Here is a 14,969-nt window from a genome sequence, read left to right on the forward strand (position 1 = left end):
GGTGGAACTGTGGAAGTCTTTTCTCGGAAGTGTTCTGGACCAGAATGGTTCAAGTAGTAAGGACATAAGGAGAAGAATTACATTAGGCAAAGAAGCTTTTGCAAGGAGGAGGGCATTGATGACAGGGACGTTAAGTAAGGATGTTAGGAAAAGACTCGTCAGAACTTTGATATGGAGCGTATCTATGCACGGCGCGGAAACGTGGTCACTGAAGCAGGACGATAGACGTACCTTTAAAAAGGAGGCTTTAGAAATGTGGTTGAGGAGAAGGATGGAAGAGATGAAGTGGACAGAAAGGAAAATAAACGAGGATGGGATGCAAAAGACTGTGATATCTTATAGAGGGTAGAACATTGGATAGGCAAGCAAGGAAGGGATAGGAATTGGAAAGGAATGTTGGACGGAATGAAAGGCGGAAGGAAGTAAGCGGTATTGAAGAAAGATTTATGGTAATGTTGGGTTACAGGTTGTCTTGGTAGCGATGTTAATTCTGTGTCCATCCAAAACCTGCCTTAAACTGTAGAATATCAATAATTGGGGTGATAATTCTGCAAGTCTTTTAATATGTCCGAAAAGTTTGTATTAGTAAAATCGCCATTCTTCCTAAAGACCATAAACGGTAGAATCGCAATGTGAATACATATTATTTAAGAAAAAAACCCGCACTTCAAATTTAATTTTGCTCATATTATATATTCTGAAGATCATTCACAGACCTTTCGGCAAACTTTCTTCTCTTGGCGGCCATTACAATGTATTTCAGCCCATGAACTGACGTCAGCTTACAATAATGAGCTGCCTGGCGGAGAATCGAACCGGGAATGCCTGGTCTCCTTCCCGATGTGTCCTTAACGGCATGATGGTCTTGGCTTCTCCCTTTACCTTTCATCGCAGAGAATTTAGCTTTCCCTTTTGCGACCGTATCATGGATTCGCCGTTAACCTTCGGGTAAATTCCTCGTAAATCTACAAGGAAACGAAAGAAATGAGATCTAGAGAAGAGGGAAGGTCGAGCTAAGTTCAATATTTAAGTAGAAGGGGATAAACTGGAGCAAGTTGGTACAGTTTACGCATTTCAGTAATTTTTTTGGGGCAAAACAGACGTAGCCGTGGAAAAGGAGAAAGCGTTGGCGAAATAAGATGTTAAAAGAAGAACGAAACTGATTACAAGAACGCTATTCAAAGATGTTACGAAAATATTGTAAAAGATTTTAATATAATTATATTAAGACGGCGACGGCTATTATAAAGTGGCGATGAATGGACGGGATACATGAAGCAAGAGATTAGGAATTAATTGAGAGTAATTGGAGAAGTGAATTTGAAGGAGGATTGAGAAATTAAATTAATTCTGGCGAACAATTTAGTATTTAAAAAAGTGGAAGTTTTGAGGAAAAATCCGAAGAAGGTAAAAAAAGCGAGTGGAGGAAATACAAAAGAGTATTGAGTGTTAAAAGCTTGAAGTTGAAACGATATTACGTTGAAAAAGCGAGGTAGATTTAAGAGGAGAGGGTAGACTTCGCAAATAGAATGAAAGCAGGTAGAAAAATCGTGAAACTGAAGAAGGAAATAATGTAGGGTTAGCAATAGGAATTTCACGTTGTAGGTACTGCACAAAATTCGTTAAAGGGAGTCCAAGACTTACGTTAAATGAGTAGATTGTATACCTTTGATGATGCTCATGAAATGGTATTTTCGAGTCAAGGAGCTGACATGAACATTCGAAGGAATTTTGAAATTATGGCCGTCGTATTATCCATTAAAAAAAACAGGCCACGTCTTCAAGAAGCCCTCGTGACATCATGTGCGTGCCGACATGTCACCACTTTTGTCAATTGTGTGCTATCGCAATCTTTTCACTTGAAGGCCAGGTCATCGGATGTAAACGTCTGTTGAGGCCAAAGAAATATGACCTATTGACACAAAACCCGTGAGTCCCTATCTCTAAGGACAGCCCATCATTCCAAAACGATCCTTGACTTGTTTCTATCATCATTTACGTGTGATACAATTATAAACCATTAATCGGAAACGCTGGAAGCTTACATTTACAACACATTATATTATTATTTGACTTTCTTGCAACTCCATTGTTACGTCAAACGTTAACAACGTTTCCAACACATAACTTCCAAAAATATAAATAAAGTCAAAACAAAAATGTTATTTATTGTTTATTATGTACAGGTTAATTTGTTACGATGTTTCGTGTTTGTTTAACGATAATTATATTTTAAATTTGTTGATGAGTTGAAGAAAGGATGCCATTTTGTTAGTTCTTATGCTTTTTAATTGATTAATATCCCATTAATCTTCAATATCCGTTTTGATTTCAGATTTAACAATAATATTATTGCTTATTGTTGTAGTATTTTACGGTTGAACTATTCCCGACGTTTGAGACACGATATGCGTACATTTAAAACGCATTTTTTATTTTAGCTGACAGATAAATATAATCGAAAAAGAATTACACTAATAAATTACCATGCGAATGTATAGCGAAAGTACTGTTACACGTAAGGCATCTCTCAGGCCTCTCGCATCACAGTCGATATACTATTTAGCAAATTCGTTGTGATTGAGCATCAAAAGTTTCAAGGTGTGATAATACATTTCAACAAACACATTAGGGTCATAATTAACACAAAAAACTGGCCTCTTACATGGAAAGACCCACCTCCCCAGCGGCCAAAAGACGAACTAGTTATTTAACTCTGATATAAAATATCGACTTTCAGGTTCGTCCGGAAGGCTACCGAATAATGGTGACCTTTTGTCAGAAGGAAGACATCTGATATGAGACCTGATATAGGTTTTCTCCCAGTGGCTACCGTTTGTCATTCATTTTCTCAGAACTAAGGGTCATCGTGCCGGAAGACTTTTTTCCATCTGGAAAATATGAATGACCTTGGCCTTTTCTGCAGAAGATATCGCATCAATTTTGCGGCTTTACTCGAAAATCGATTCTTAGGTCGATTTCCGAAGGAATTATTCCACAGGAATAGAATATAGCCAGCGTCATTCTAATATTTGGGTGGGGGGAATGAATGATACCTCGTCAATTATCGTGAAATCTCATTGGAATCCCTGTCCTGTGAAACACCGGAACACAACGGAAATGAATGGATATTTATTAAACTTGTAAATACCATATGTGGACAGGGGTAGACCCGAGGTATCGTCTGTAGCGTGCCTGTAGAGCCGAAGGTCGCTGATTCGAGTCCCGTGACCGGCGGAAATTTTTCGGCATAGAAAAAATTTGTTTGAAATATTTCGGAACGAGGCAACCAAAAATTAACAGAAAAACCACGATAATGGTATTTCGGAATGAGACAACGAAAAAAATAGACCCCTGAACCCATGGTGAACAGCAGCAGTTTCTCCACCAGGCACTGGTAGCGCAGACCCAGTGGGTCAGCTCGGCATCAGCTGCCACAGCTGCGGGCGAGAGTGAAGTTCACGGTGTTGGCCGCAGTACTGCCAGGTGGAAGGCAACGGAAAACCACCACATTATTCTCCCTAGAATATACAGCCTTGCCTTGCACTCAAATAGAGTTGTATTGAAAGATATGTGTACTGCAGTAAACCAATCCTAGGATTGATATACTAAATAAAAAAATACCATATTAATGTAATAATAATTCAGTGATGATAAAGTGTAGCGTCCGATTCATACGGATGCAGATAAAAGAAATGGGTAGAAAAACATATTAAGGAGAAGCACAAATGTAGGCTTATTAAGGAGAAGCACAAAATCAGTGGGCTAGGTGGAAGTGACTGGAGTCTAAGCAGAATAAAGTCTCATTGATGGCATCTTTTAAAACGGCCCTTCGACTTGCCAGACCGATGGTCTTTACATTAAGATATTACGGAACACGTAAATACCGATAAAAAGAAAGATAAAAGAAAAGTGGGAGCATATAGATATAGGATATTAGTAGCAGCAAACGATACAATAGGATAAGGAAACCACGAAATACAAAGGAGATAATTACGAAGATAGACGAGAAAAGTAGCAGATTAATATTAAAGGATTTATTTTCCCTTATCCCAAAATTCACGATTGCAATAAAAACAGTGAAGCACAGAAAAATATGGCATTCTGGTCACTGATTCCTACATCTAATTTACAGACTTCTTAGTTATGCTTAATGGGTTGGTGTCCGACTCCCCCTACCGCAAGTTCTTGCTGGTGCATATGCTGTAATATTAGTTGTAGATAAAAAAAAAGGATTGACGTTCTTAGTGGCTACATACAAAATTGTTTATTTCGCCATACGTTACCCGTAGAATATTTCATTTTTTAAAAGAGTGAAATGGATATTCATTTCTCATGTCCTAAGGTATGCATTAATTATTTATGGATTCATATCGCATGCGGTCTACAGGAAATTCTAATATCTCAAAAGATCCTAATATGGCGCTGTTTGAAATGTGTCCGTATAGTAGTTGCATTGTTTATAGGAACAAACGTATAATTGAGCCTAACAATACTGGTAGACATGTTTGCGAAAGACTTTTATGTCTGAAATTATCCGAACCAGAGAAACAACCATCGTCTATTAATGAAAATCCTCCGAATATGCTTCCAACATAATTGGCAGGTTCAGAGGTGGACATTTAATGCAAAAACAAGGCGATGTCGAAACATTTCCGCGAGACATGCACTCAATCTATAGAAGATATTTAATATTCAGCGAAGCGTTTTCTTTAAACTTGGAGCTTATTTAACGTTTTATAGGTGAAAAATTTTCCGTTAAGGACAAGTATTTACCAATTAATACGTAATATCATTTTTATTTCATCAAATTATTATAGGCATGCTGTTTCAGACTGCATTCGACATGAATAGAGTTAAATATAATATTAATTCACTGTTTTCCCCTCTCATTTAATTTTCGATATTTGTGTTATAAAAACGGTTCGCAGACAATAATATCACAGTAAAATGGGCCGGAATTCTCCAGGACCCACCTTCCGATCTCTGCGTCTTCGGTAGACACACTATTCTCGCTCGGGAAGTGGGATATCCTGACGCAGCCGTTTATGATGCTAGCCAGGTACGCCCCCGCCGCCTTTGGAAGCTCCCGAATAACAACATTGGGAATGTTATCAGAGCCGGGGGCTTTCCTCGGGCGGAGGCGACGTATTGCACCAATGACATCCTTAAGCCGGAACTAGGGAACAACCGCGTTGTCTTCAGATGCAGCATTCCCTGCTTCCTCAGACAGCGCCAGCGCCTCCTTGATCCCGGCAAAGTCCTCGTTCCCACGGTTGGGCGAGAAACTACTCGCGAGACAGTTCGCGAGCATTTCTGCCTTCTTCCTTGGAGATCGTGTAACCGCATCCCCGTCAGTGATGATGGGGTCCAGCCACCAGGGTGCCCGCAGCCTCCTGAAGACCTTCCAGCTCCGATGTCCTCCATGCCGTCCACCGAAAGTAACTCCTCCCGCAGGGGCGCCTTCCAGTTGTCCGAGCGGACTTCTTATGCCCGCCGGACGTCATCAGCCCGGTACTTCTGCCACTGCCGCCGAACGTTGTTACGCCGAGTGATGAGACACCGGAACCGCTGAAGGAAGCGGAATCCGAAGGTTTGCGTTCCACGTGTCCTTCATCGGAATCACACAAATATTAGAGCAAAAAAACTTTCTATGGTCTTAATATTAAAAAAAATGTTTCATTGGATAAAAATTAGCCTTTATAAACTGATTGCATAATTCGTTAAAATTCCACGGAAATATCTTCTTTGTTTTCATATCAATCTATGTTAAAGACTTTTACACTTTGAAATAGTCGTAATGAACATTCGCGGATCATCCCGTTAAAGGTACTGTCGCGGTATCTGCCGCAATTTATTTGAAGCACGTTAATGAGTTTCTCCTACTTACAGGTTGAATCTTTGGACGACAACCCTGCTCACACCTTGTAACAACGCTTTAATTACTTCGATCTATTCTTCTTTAAAAGTTGGTTGATCCCCCACTTGAATGATGCATAGCGGAAATTCGTGAGGTTCCTTTCCTTTGAGGAAGGGGACTCGTTCTTTTGGTTCGAATGATTTCGTAGAATTCCTTCAAACAAGCATGTGATTTAGTATAAGCAGGGACAGTTATGCATTTTTCTTTCGTTTCTATAAACAATGCAACAATACAGGCATGTTTACATAAACAATCCAACAATACAGTTATGTTTCTATAAACAGCGCCACATTAAGATGATAACCGAAAAAATAAATTCCTGTACAACGCATGTGACATATAGTTATAATAAAGTTCACAAAACACTCCAATTAAACAACTCTTTTTCGGATGAAATTATATGTATTTTTTGTTTTATTAGTCTTACAAATAAAAAGGTGTCAAAGGACTAAATATACAGGAAAATAACATGCCAGTTGAGTAATAAAAATAATGGAAAACAACAGCATTTTCAGCGTTTCTCACAATAGTACCATTAGTTGACCAGTTAGCATTTCACTCTCGTGAGGCTGAAAGTCATGCACCATGGCCTAATTCAATACCCGCCCGTATCCGGTGGGCTGATATATGACGCCCTCTCTTGGTCAATAACAATACGATACTCTAAGAGCAAGGGGGCATAGGTAATTAGCGATGGAGAAAATTCCATGGAAATATGAGGCGCTTAAAATAGGCAAAACTCGAAAGAAGAGAAATTTTGGTAGTGAAAATATGACCTAGATTAAAATAGCAATACGAATGAGTATTTCCAATATGATCAAGATGGAACAAGAAGAATGAATCGGCTAAAAATATGAGAATACATTTAAGATGATATCATCTATTTGAAGCTTGATTTCAGTCAAGGCGAATGATTTTTACACTCTGAAATTGTTGCATTGAAATAATCCTACTTGTTTGTGAAGGCAATTTGATGAGCATTAGCTGCCAATTTCGTACTACCTACTACCTGTATAATAAAAATTGCATTGGGTACACGTTTTAGGACAATATTTTATCGAGTAATATCACCATAATATAATTTTTGATTGAATTTTACGAGTAAAGTACACTACTTTCTATTGTTTTTCTTTACAAACGCATAAACAGTTGCCTTAGTAACAACGAGTCACATTCAACAGTACACCATTAGTGTGCTCATAACGAACTGTCGAGTTTCAGGCTTAACTTCGTGGTAATTTTCCATACTGGTGAGGAATAATAATTAAATTTGGAAAATTCCAAAGAAACTGCGGGAGATGCCGCAACAGTAACCTTTAACGGAGTCATCCGCTAATGTGCATTTTAATGCAACAATTTCAGAGCGTAAAAATCATTCGCCTTGACTGGGACTCGAACCCAGATCCCTCAATATCCGGTCGAGTGCTTTAGCCACTTAAGCTACCGAGGCGTCCTCTTAAACTCTGAAATTTTGGGGCTTTTAAAGGAACTAGATGTTATGACGAAATACCGTACATACAATGTCACATGCATTCGTAGTCGTGCGCGAGGCGCCACTGTCCACGAGGTTAAAAGCCAACTTTAAACACGTATGGTGTTTTCCCTTTGACAAATTCCAAAGAAACTGCGGGAGATGCCGCAACAGTAACCTTTAACGGAGTCATCCGCTAATGTGCATTTTAATGCAACAATTTCAGAGCGTAAAAATCATTCGCCTTGACTGGGACTCGAACCCAGATCCCTCAATATCCGGTCGAGTGCTTTAGCCACTTAAGCTACCGAGGCGTCCTCTTAAACTCTGAAATTTTGGGGCTTTTAAAGGAACTAGATGTTATGACGAAATACCGTACATACAATGTCACATGCATTCGTAGTCGTGCGCGAGGCGCCACTGTCCACGAGGTTAAAAGCCAACTTTAAACACGTATGGTGTTTTCCCTTTGACAAATTCCAAAGAAACTGCGGGAGATGCCGCAACAGTAACCTTTAACGGAGTCATCCGCTAATGTGCATTTTAATGCAACAATTTCAGAGCGTAAAAATCATTCGCCTTGACTGGGACTCGAACCCAGATCCCTCAATATCCGGTCGAGTGCTTTAGCCACTTAAGCTACCGAGGCGTCCTCTTAAACTCTGAAATTTTGGGGCTTTTAAAGGAACTAGATGTTATGACGAAATACCGTACATACAATGTCACATGCATTCGTAGTCGTGCGCGAGGCGCCACTGTCCACGAGGTTAAAAGCCAACTTTAAACACGTATGGTGTTTTCCCTTTGACAAATTCCAAAGAAACTGCGGGAGATGCCGCAACAGTAACCTTTAACGGAGTCATCCGCTAATGTGCATTTTAATGCAACAATTTCAGAGCGTAAAAATCATTCGCCTTGACTGGGACTCGAACCCAGATCCCTCAATATCCGGTCGAGTGCTTTAGCCACTTAAGCTACCGAGGCGTCCTCTTAAACTCTGAAATTTTGGGGCTTTTAAAGGAACTAGATGTTATGACGAAATACCGTACATACAATGTCACATGCATTCGTAGTCGTGCGCGAGGCGCCACTGTCCACGAGGTTAAAAGCCAACTTTAAACACGTATGGTGTTTTCCCTTTGACAAATTCCAAAGAAACTGCGGGAGATGCCGCAACAGTAACCTTTAACGGAGTCATCCGCTAATGTGCATTTTAATGCAACAATTTCAGAGCGTAAAAATCATTCGCCTTGACTGGGACTCGAACCCAGATCCCTCAATATCCGGTCGAGTGCTTTAGCCACTTAAGCTACCGAGGCGTCCTCTTAAACTCTGAAATTTTGGGGCTTTTAAAGGAACTAGATGTTATGACGAAATACCGTACATACAATGTCACATGCATTCGTAGTCGTGCGCGAGGCGCCACTGTCCACGAGGTTAAAAGCCAACTTTAAACACGTATGGTGTTTTCCCTTTGACAAATTCCAAAGAAACTGCGGGAGATGCCGCAACAGTAACCTTTAACGGAGTCATCCGCTAATGTGCATTTTAATGCAACAATTTCAGAGCGTAAAAATCATTCGCCTTGACTGGGACTCGAACCCAGATCCCTCAATATCCGGTCGAGTGCTTTAGCCACTTAAGCTACCGAGGCGTCCTCTTAAACTCTGAAATTTTGGGGCTTTTAAAGGAACTAGATGTTATGACGAAATACCGTACATACAATGTCACATGCATTCGTAGTCGTGCGCGAGGCGCCACTGTCCACGAGGTTAAAAGCCAACTTTAAACACGTATGGTGTTTTCCCTTTGACAAATTCCAAAGAAACTGCGGGAGATGCCGCAACAGTAACCTTTAACGGAGTCATCCGCTAATGTGCATTTTAATGCAACAATTTCAGAGCGTAAAAATCATTCGCCTTGACTGGGACTCGAACCCAGATCCCTCAATATCCGGTCGAGTGCTTTAGCCACTTAAGCTACCGAGGCGTCCTCTTAAACTCTGAAATTTTGGGGCTTTTAAAGGAACTAGATGTTATGACGAAATACCGTACATACAATGTCACATGCATTCGTAGTCGTGCGCGAGGCGCCACTGTCCACGAGGTTAAAAGCCAACTTTAAACACGTATGGTGTTTTCCCTTTGACAAATTCCAAAGAAACTGCGGGAGATGCCGCAACAGTAACCTTTAACGGAGTCATCCGCTAATGTGCATTTTAATGCAACAATTTCAGAGCGTAAAAATCATTCGCCTTGACTGGGACTCGAACCCAGATCCCTCAATATCCGGTCGAGTGCTTTAGCCACTTAAGCTACCGAGGCGTCCTCTTAAACTCTGAAATTTTGGGGCTTTTAAAGGAACTAGATGTTATGACGAAATACCGTACATACAATGTCACATGCATTCGTAGTCGTGCGCGAGGCGCCACTGTCCACGAGGTTAAAAGCCAACTTTAAACACGTATGGTGTTTTCCCTTTGACAAATTCCAAATTCCAAATTCCAAAAATTGTTGCATTAAAATGCACATTAGCGGATGACTCCGTTAAAGGTTACTGTTGCGGCATCTCCCGCAGTTTCTTTGGAATTTGTCAAAGGGAAAACACCATACGTGTTTAAAGTTGGCTTTTAACCTCGTGGACAGTGGCGCCTCGCGCACGACTACGAATGCATGTGACATTGTATGTACGGTATTTCGTCATAACATCTAGTTCCTTTAAAAGCCCCAAAATTTCAGAGTTTAAGAGGACGCCTCGGTAGCTTAAGTGGCTAAAGCACTCGACCGGATATTGAGGGATCTGGGTTCGAGTCCCAGTCAAGGCGAATGATTTTTACGCTCTGAAATTGTTGCATTAAAATGCACATTAGCGGATGACTCCGTTAAAGGTTACTGTTGCGGCATCTCCCGCAGTTTCTTTGGAATTTGTCAAAGGGAAAACACCATACGTGTTTAAAGTTGGCTTTTAACCTCGTGGACAGTGGCGCCTCGCGCACGACTACGAATGCATGTGACATTGTATGTACGGTATTTCGTCATAACATCTAGTTCCTTTAAAAGCCCCAAAATTTCAGAGTTTAAGAGGACGCCTCGGTAGCTTAAGTGGCTAAAGCACTCGACCGGATATTGAGGGATCTGGGTTCGAGTCCCAGTCAAGGCGAATGATTTTTACGCTCTGAAATTGTTGCATTAAAATGCACATTAGCGGATGACTCCGTTAAAGGTTACTGTTGCGGCATCTCCCGCAGTTTCTTTGGAATTTGTCAAAGGGAAAACACCATACGTGTTTAAAGTTGGCTTTTAACCTCGTGGACAGTGGCGCCTCGCGCACGACTACGAATGCATGTGACATTGTATGTACGGTATTTCGTCATAACATCTAGTTCCTTTAAAAGCCCCAAAATTTCAGAGTTTAAGAGGACGCCTCGGTAGCTTAAGTGGCTAAAGCACTCGACCGGATATTGAGGGATCTGGGTTCGAGTCCCAGTCAAGGCGAATGATTTTTACGCTCTGAAATTGTTGCATTAAAATGCACATTAGCGGATGACTCCGTTAAAGGTTACTGTTGCGGCATCTCCCGCAGTTTCTTTGGAATTTGTCAAAGGGAAAACACCATACGTGTTTAAAGTTGGCTTTTAACCTCGTGGACAGTGGCGCCTCGCGCACGACTACGAATGCATGTGACATTGTATGTACGGTATTTCGTCATAACATCTAGTTCCTTTAAAAGCCCCAAAATTTCAGAGTTTAAGAGGACGCCTCGGTAGCTTAAGTGGCTAAAGCACTCGACCGGATATTGAGGGATCTGGGTTCGAGTCCCAGTCAAGGCGAATGATTTTTACGCTCTGAAATTGTTGCATTAAAATGCACATTAGCGGATGACTCCGTTAAAGGTTACTGTTGCGGCATCTCCCGCAGTTTCTTTGTAATTTGTCAAAGGGAAAACACCATACGTGTTTAAAGTTGGCTTTTAACCTCGTGGACAGTGGCGCCTCGCGCACGACTACGAATGCATGTGACATTGTATGTACGGTATTTCGTCATAACATCTAGTTCCTTTAAAAGCCCCAAAATTTCAGAGTTTAAGAGGACGCCTCGGTAGCTTAAGTGGCTAAAGCACTCGACCGGATATTGAGGGATCTGGGTTCGAGTCCCAGTCAAGGCGAATGATTTTTACGCTCTGAAATTGTTGCATTAAAATGCACATTAGCGGATGACTCCGTTAAAGGTTACTGTTGCGGCATCTCCCGCAGTTTCTTTGGAATTTGTCAAAGGGAAAACACCATACGTGTTTAAAGTTGGCTTTTAACCTCGTGGACAGTGGCGCCTCGCGCACGACTACGAATGCATGTGACATTGTATGTACGGTATTTCGTCATAACATCTAGTTCCTTTAAAAGCCCCAAAATTTCAGAGTTTAAGAGGACGCCTCGGTAGCTTAAGTGGCTAAAGCACTCGACCGGATATTGAGGGATCTGGGTTCGAGTCCCAGTCAAGGCGAATGATTTTTACGCTCTGAAATTGTTGCATTAAAATGCACATTAGCGGATGACTCCGTTAAAGGTTACTGTTGCGGCATCTCCCGCAGTTTCTTTGGAATTTGTCAAAGGGAAAACACCATACGTGTTTAAAGTTGGCTTTTAACCTCGTGGACAGTGGCGCCTCGCGCACGACTACGAATGCATGTGACATTGTATGTACGGTATTTCGTCATAACATCTAGTTCCTTTAAAAGCCCCAAAATTTCAGAGTTTAAGAGGACGCCTCGGTAGCTTAAGTGGCTAAAGCACTCGACCGGATATTGAGGGATCTGGGTTCGAGTCCCAGTCAAGGCGAATGATTTTTACGCTCTGAAATTGTTGCATTAAAATGCACATTAGCGGATGACTCCGTTAAAGGTTACTGTTGCGGCATCTCCCGCAGTTTCTTGGAATTTGTCAAAGGGAAAACACCATACGTGTTTAAAGTTGGCTTTTAACCTCGTGGACAGTGGCGCCTCGCGCACGACTACGAATGCATGTGACATTGTATGTACGGTATTTCGTCATAACATCTAGTTCCTTTAAAAGCCCCAAAATTTCAGAGTTTAAGAGGACGCCTCGGTAGCTTAAGTGGCTAAAGCACTCGACCGGATATTGAGGGATCTGGGTTCGAGTCCCAGTCAAGGCGAATGATTTTTACGCTCTGAAATTGTTGCATTAAAATGCACATTAGCGGATGACTCCGTTAAAGGTTACTGTTGCGGCATCTCCCGCAGTTTCTTTGGAATTTGTCAAAGGGAAAACACCATACGTGTTTAAAGTTGGCTTTTAACCTCGTGGACAGTGGCGCCTCGCGCACGACTACGAATGCATGTGACATTGTATGTACGGTATTTCGTCATAACATCTAGTTCCTTTAAAAGCCCCAAAATTTCAGAGTTTAAGAGGACGCCTCGGTAGCTTAAGTGGCTAAAGCACTCGACCGGATATTGAGGGATCTGGGTTCGAGTCCCAGTCAAGGCGAATGATTTTTACGCTCTGAAATTGTTGCATTAAATTTGGATATCATAGTTGTTAATTGACATTTCTCTCCTGTGTGTTCATAATTTATGAATTATCTTTCAGGCATATTAGTAATGCTGTTAATCAATATCATTACAAAGAACAAAATCCAACTTTTAACAATAAAAAATTTTAACCTGAGCCAAGCTAACAGATTAATTATATCCCTAAAGCCTTACGTGCAAGTACGAACAACCTTAAAACGCACGATCGGAAAAATGAAGAAGCGTACGACGCACCCCTTCATTTCTCAAACACGCCTAGGAATGCTCAAGATTGCCTCCGCTTCTATCGGCACCTACTCCACGTCACCGTCAAAACACCTGCGGCAAACGAGGAACCGGGAAAATTATCTCTTTCCCACCCTACTTCGAATGACCAGAATAGATCCCCTTGGCGTCACCGCACTCGAGGCAAGAATCCGTCACCTGCGCTTTCACATCAATTTCCCGTGACATCTGGCCGTGGGGCAAGCGGCGGGCGTTCATGAACTTCTTGAAGTGGGGTAGCCTAGTGGACAGAGGTTCGGATACTGCCCGGGTTTGATTCTCTGTTGAAAATATCCCTCCAGATTCGTCCAAGCTGTGCGATTATGACGGGTCCCAGACCCTCCTCGGAAACCAAATAGGGAAGGGAACCGGTCCCTCTACCCTCATATTCGTGAATTTCACGGACCGCAAGAGTAGGGCCAAGAATTCCCGTCCATCATATTAAAATACTTCATAATTAAAAAAAAAGCTGAAGTTGGCACAGAACACATTTATCAACCAGAAGGCTGGACAATTTCTGTATCTGTGTCGCCAGTATTTCAATCCTATGATTGCTTTACTGCAGCCCTCGATTCAGTGTGAATTCCCTTTCAATCCCCGATTACCTCTCCATTTTACATCCTTCTTAATATGCCCAGAGTACTTACTTGTCTCTTCAGTTTCCCTTCATGGGATCTTCCTTTTTATTATGTTTCTAATTTATCCATTGTGCCTCAAGGGTGTCCAATCTATTTAGTTCTTTGCTAGAGAGATCTCTCCGTATGGTCCCCTCCTCTTCATATATTACTTCCTCGTTCCACACATTGTCTGTCCATTAAATCTTAAGCATTCTCCTCCAGCAACAATATTTCAAAGGTTTTTATTCTTTACTTGTTCACTTTCCTAACCTTCCATGTTTCTGATCCATAAAAGTGCCATACTCCATGCCTTCCTTGTTTGCAACCTCAGGTTCTTTGAGCATGGAAGTTACTTCTTATTCATTGACACCTTCTTAATTTGACAAACCACAAGTCAAAGGCTTATATTCTTCACTACCAAAGCTAACTGAGCAAAAAAACAAGAAAGGAATAAAATGACTAAAACTCTTGGAAGAGATGAAGGAATTTTCATTTTAACTTAATAATTTTGACCTACAGTATAATCCGACATATGCAATGGATACACCTTCAATAGAAGAAAAACTACACGAAGAGTAAATGTTTGCCGCAGTAATATCCTGTAAATCCATTGACAACAAGAGAAAATAAAAACTTCATTCATGATGATTAAACAATTCTCTATATTTCAGTAAATAGGTTACCATCATGAGCTACTCATGTCTGGCTAACAAATTTAACAGGCACTACATATCTGCTCCTTGCCAAACTGTCTTTCAAGCTAATTGCACATTGTGCAAATGCACCATCATCAATGTTTGTCAACCCCTGTTCGGATATTAATCTAAAAACCAATGTCTCCACACACAGAAACAAATCCACAGCTGGCCTAAATTAGATTCCTGGTAAACAGAAGTGCTACCAAAGGAAAATGCTATTTCTCGAGACTCATAAGAGAGGTGGTAGAAATAACAAAAAATTCCTTGAATTTCAACCGTGAAGATGGCTAAACCCTGACATCGACATGGTAAAGGGTATTTCCACCTAACCACCCAGGAACAGTTAGTCAAAGAGCACTCTGGGCCAGCCAGTATAGCGATCAAATTTCAACGAAAATCACTTCAACCAGAGTTATCTCGATCCCTACTTGACGTGCTTTGTGGAGGGCACT

This window comes from Hetaerina americana, unplaced genomic scaffold, assembly GCF_022747635.1.
Source record: "Hetaerina americana unplaced genomic scaffold, ioHetAmer1.1.p SCAF_11, whole genome shotgun sequence".
Classification (NCBI taxonomy): Eukaryota; Metazoa; Arthropoda; class Insecta; order Odonata; family Calopterygidae; genus Hetaerina; species Hetaerina americana.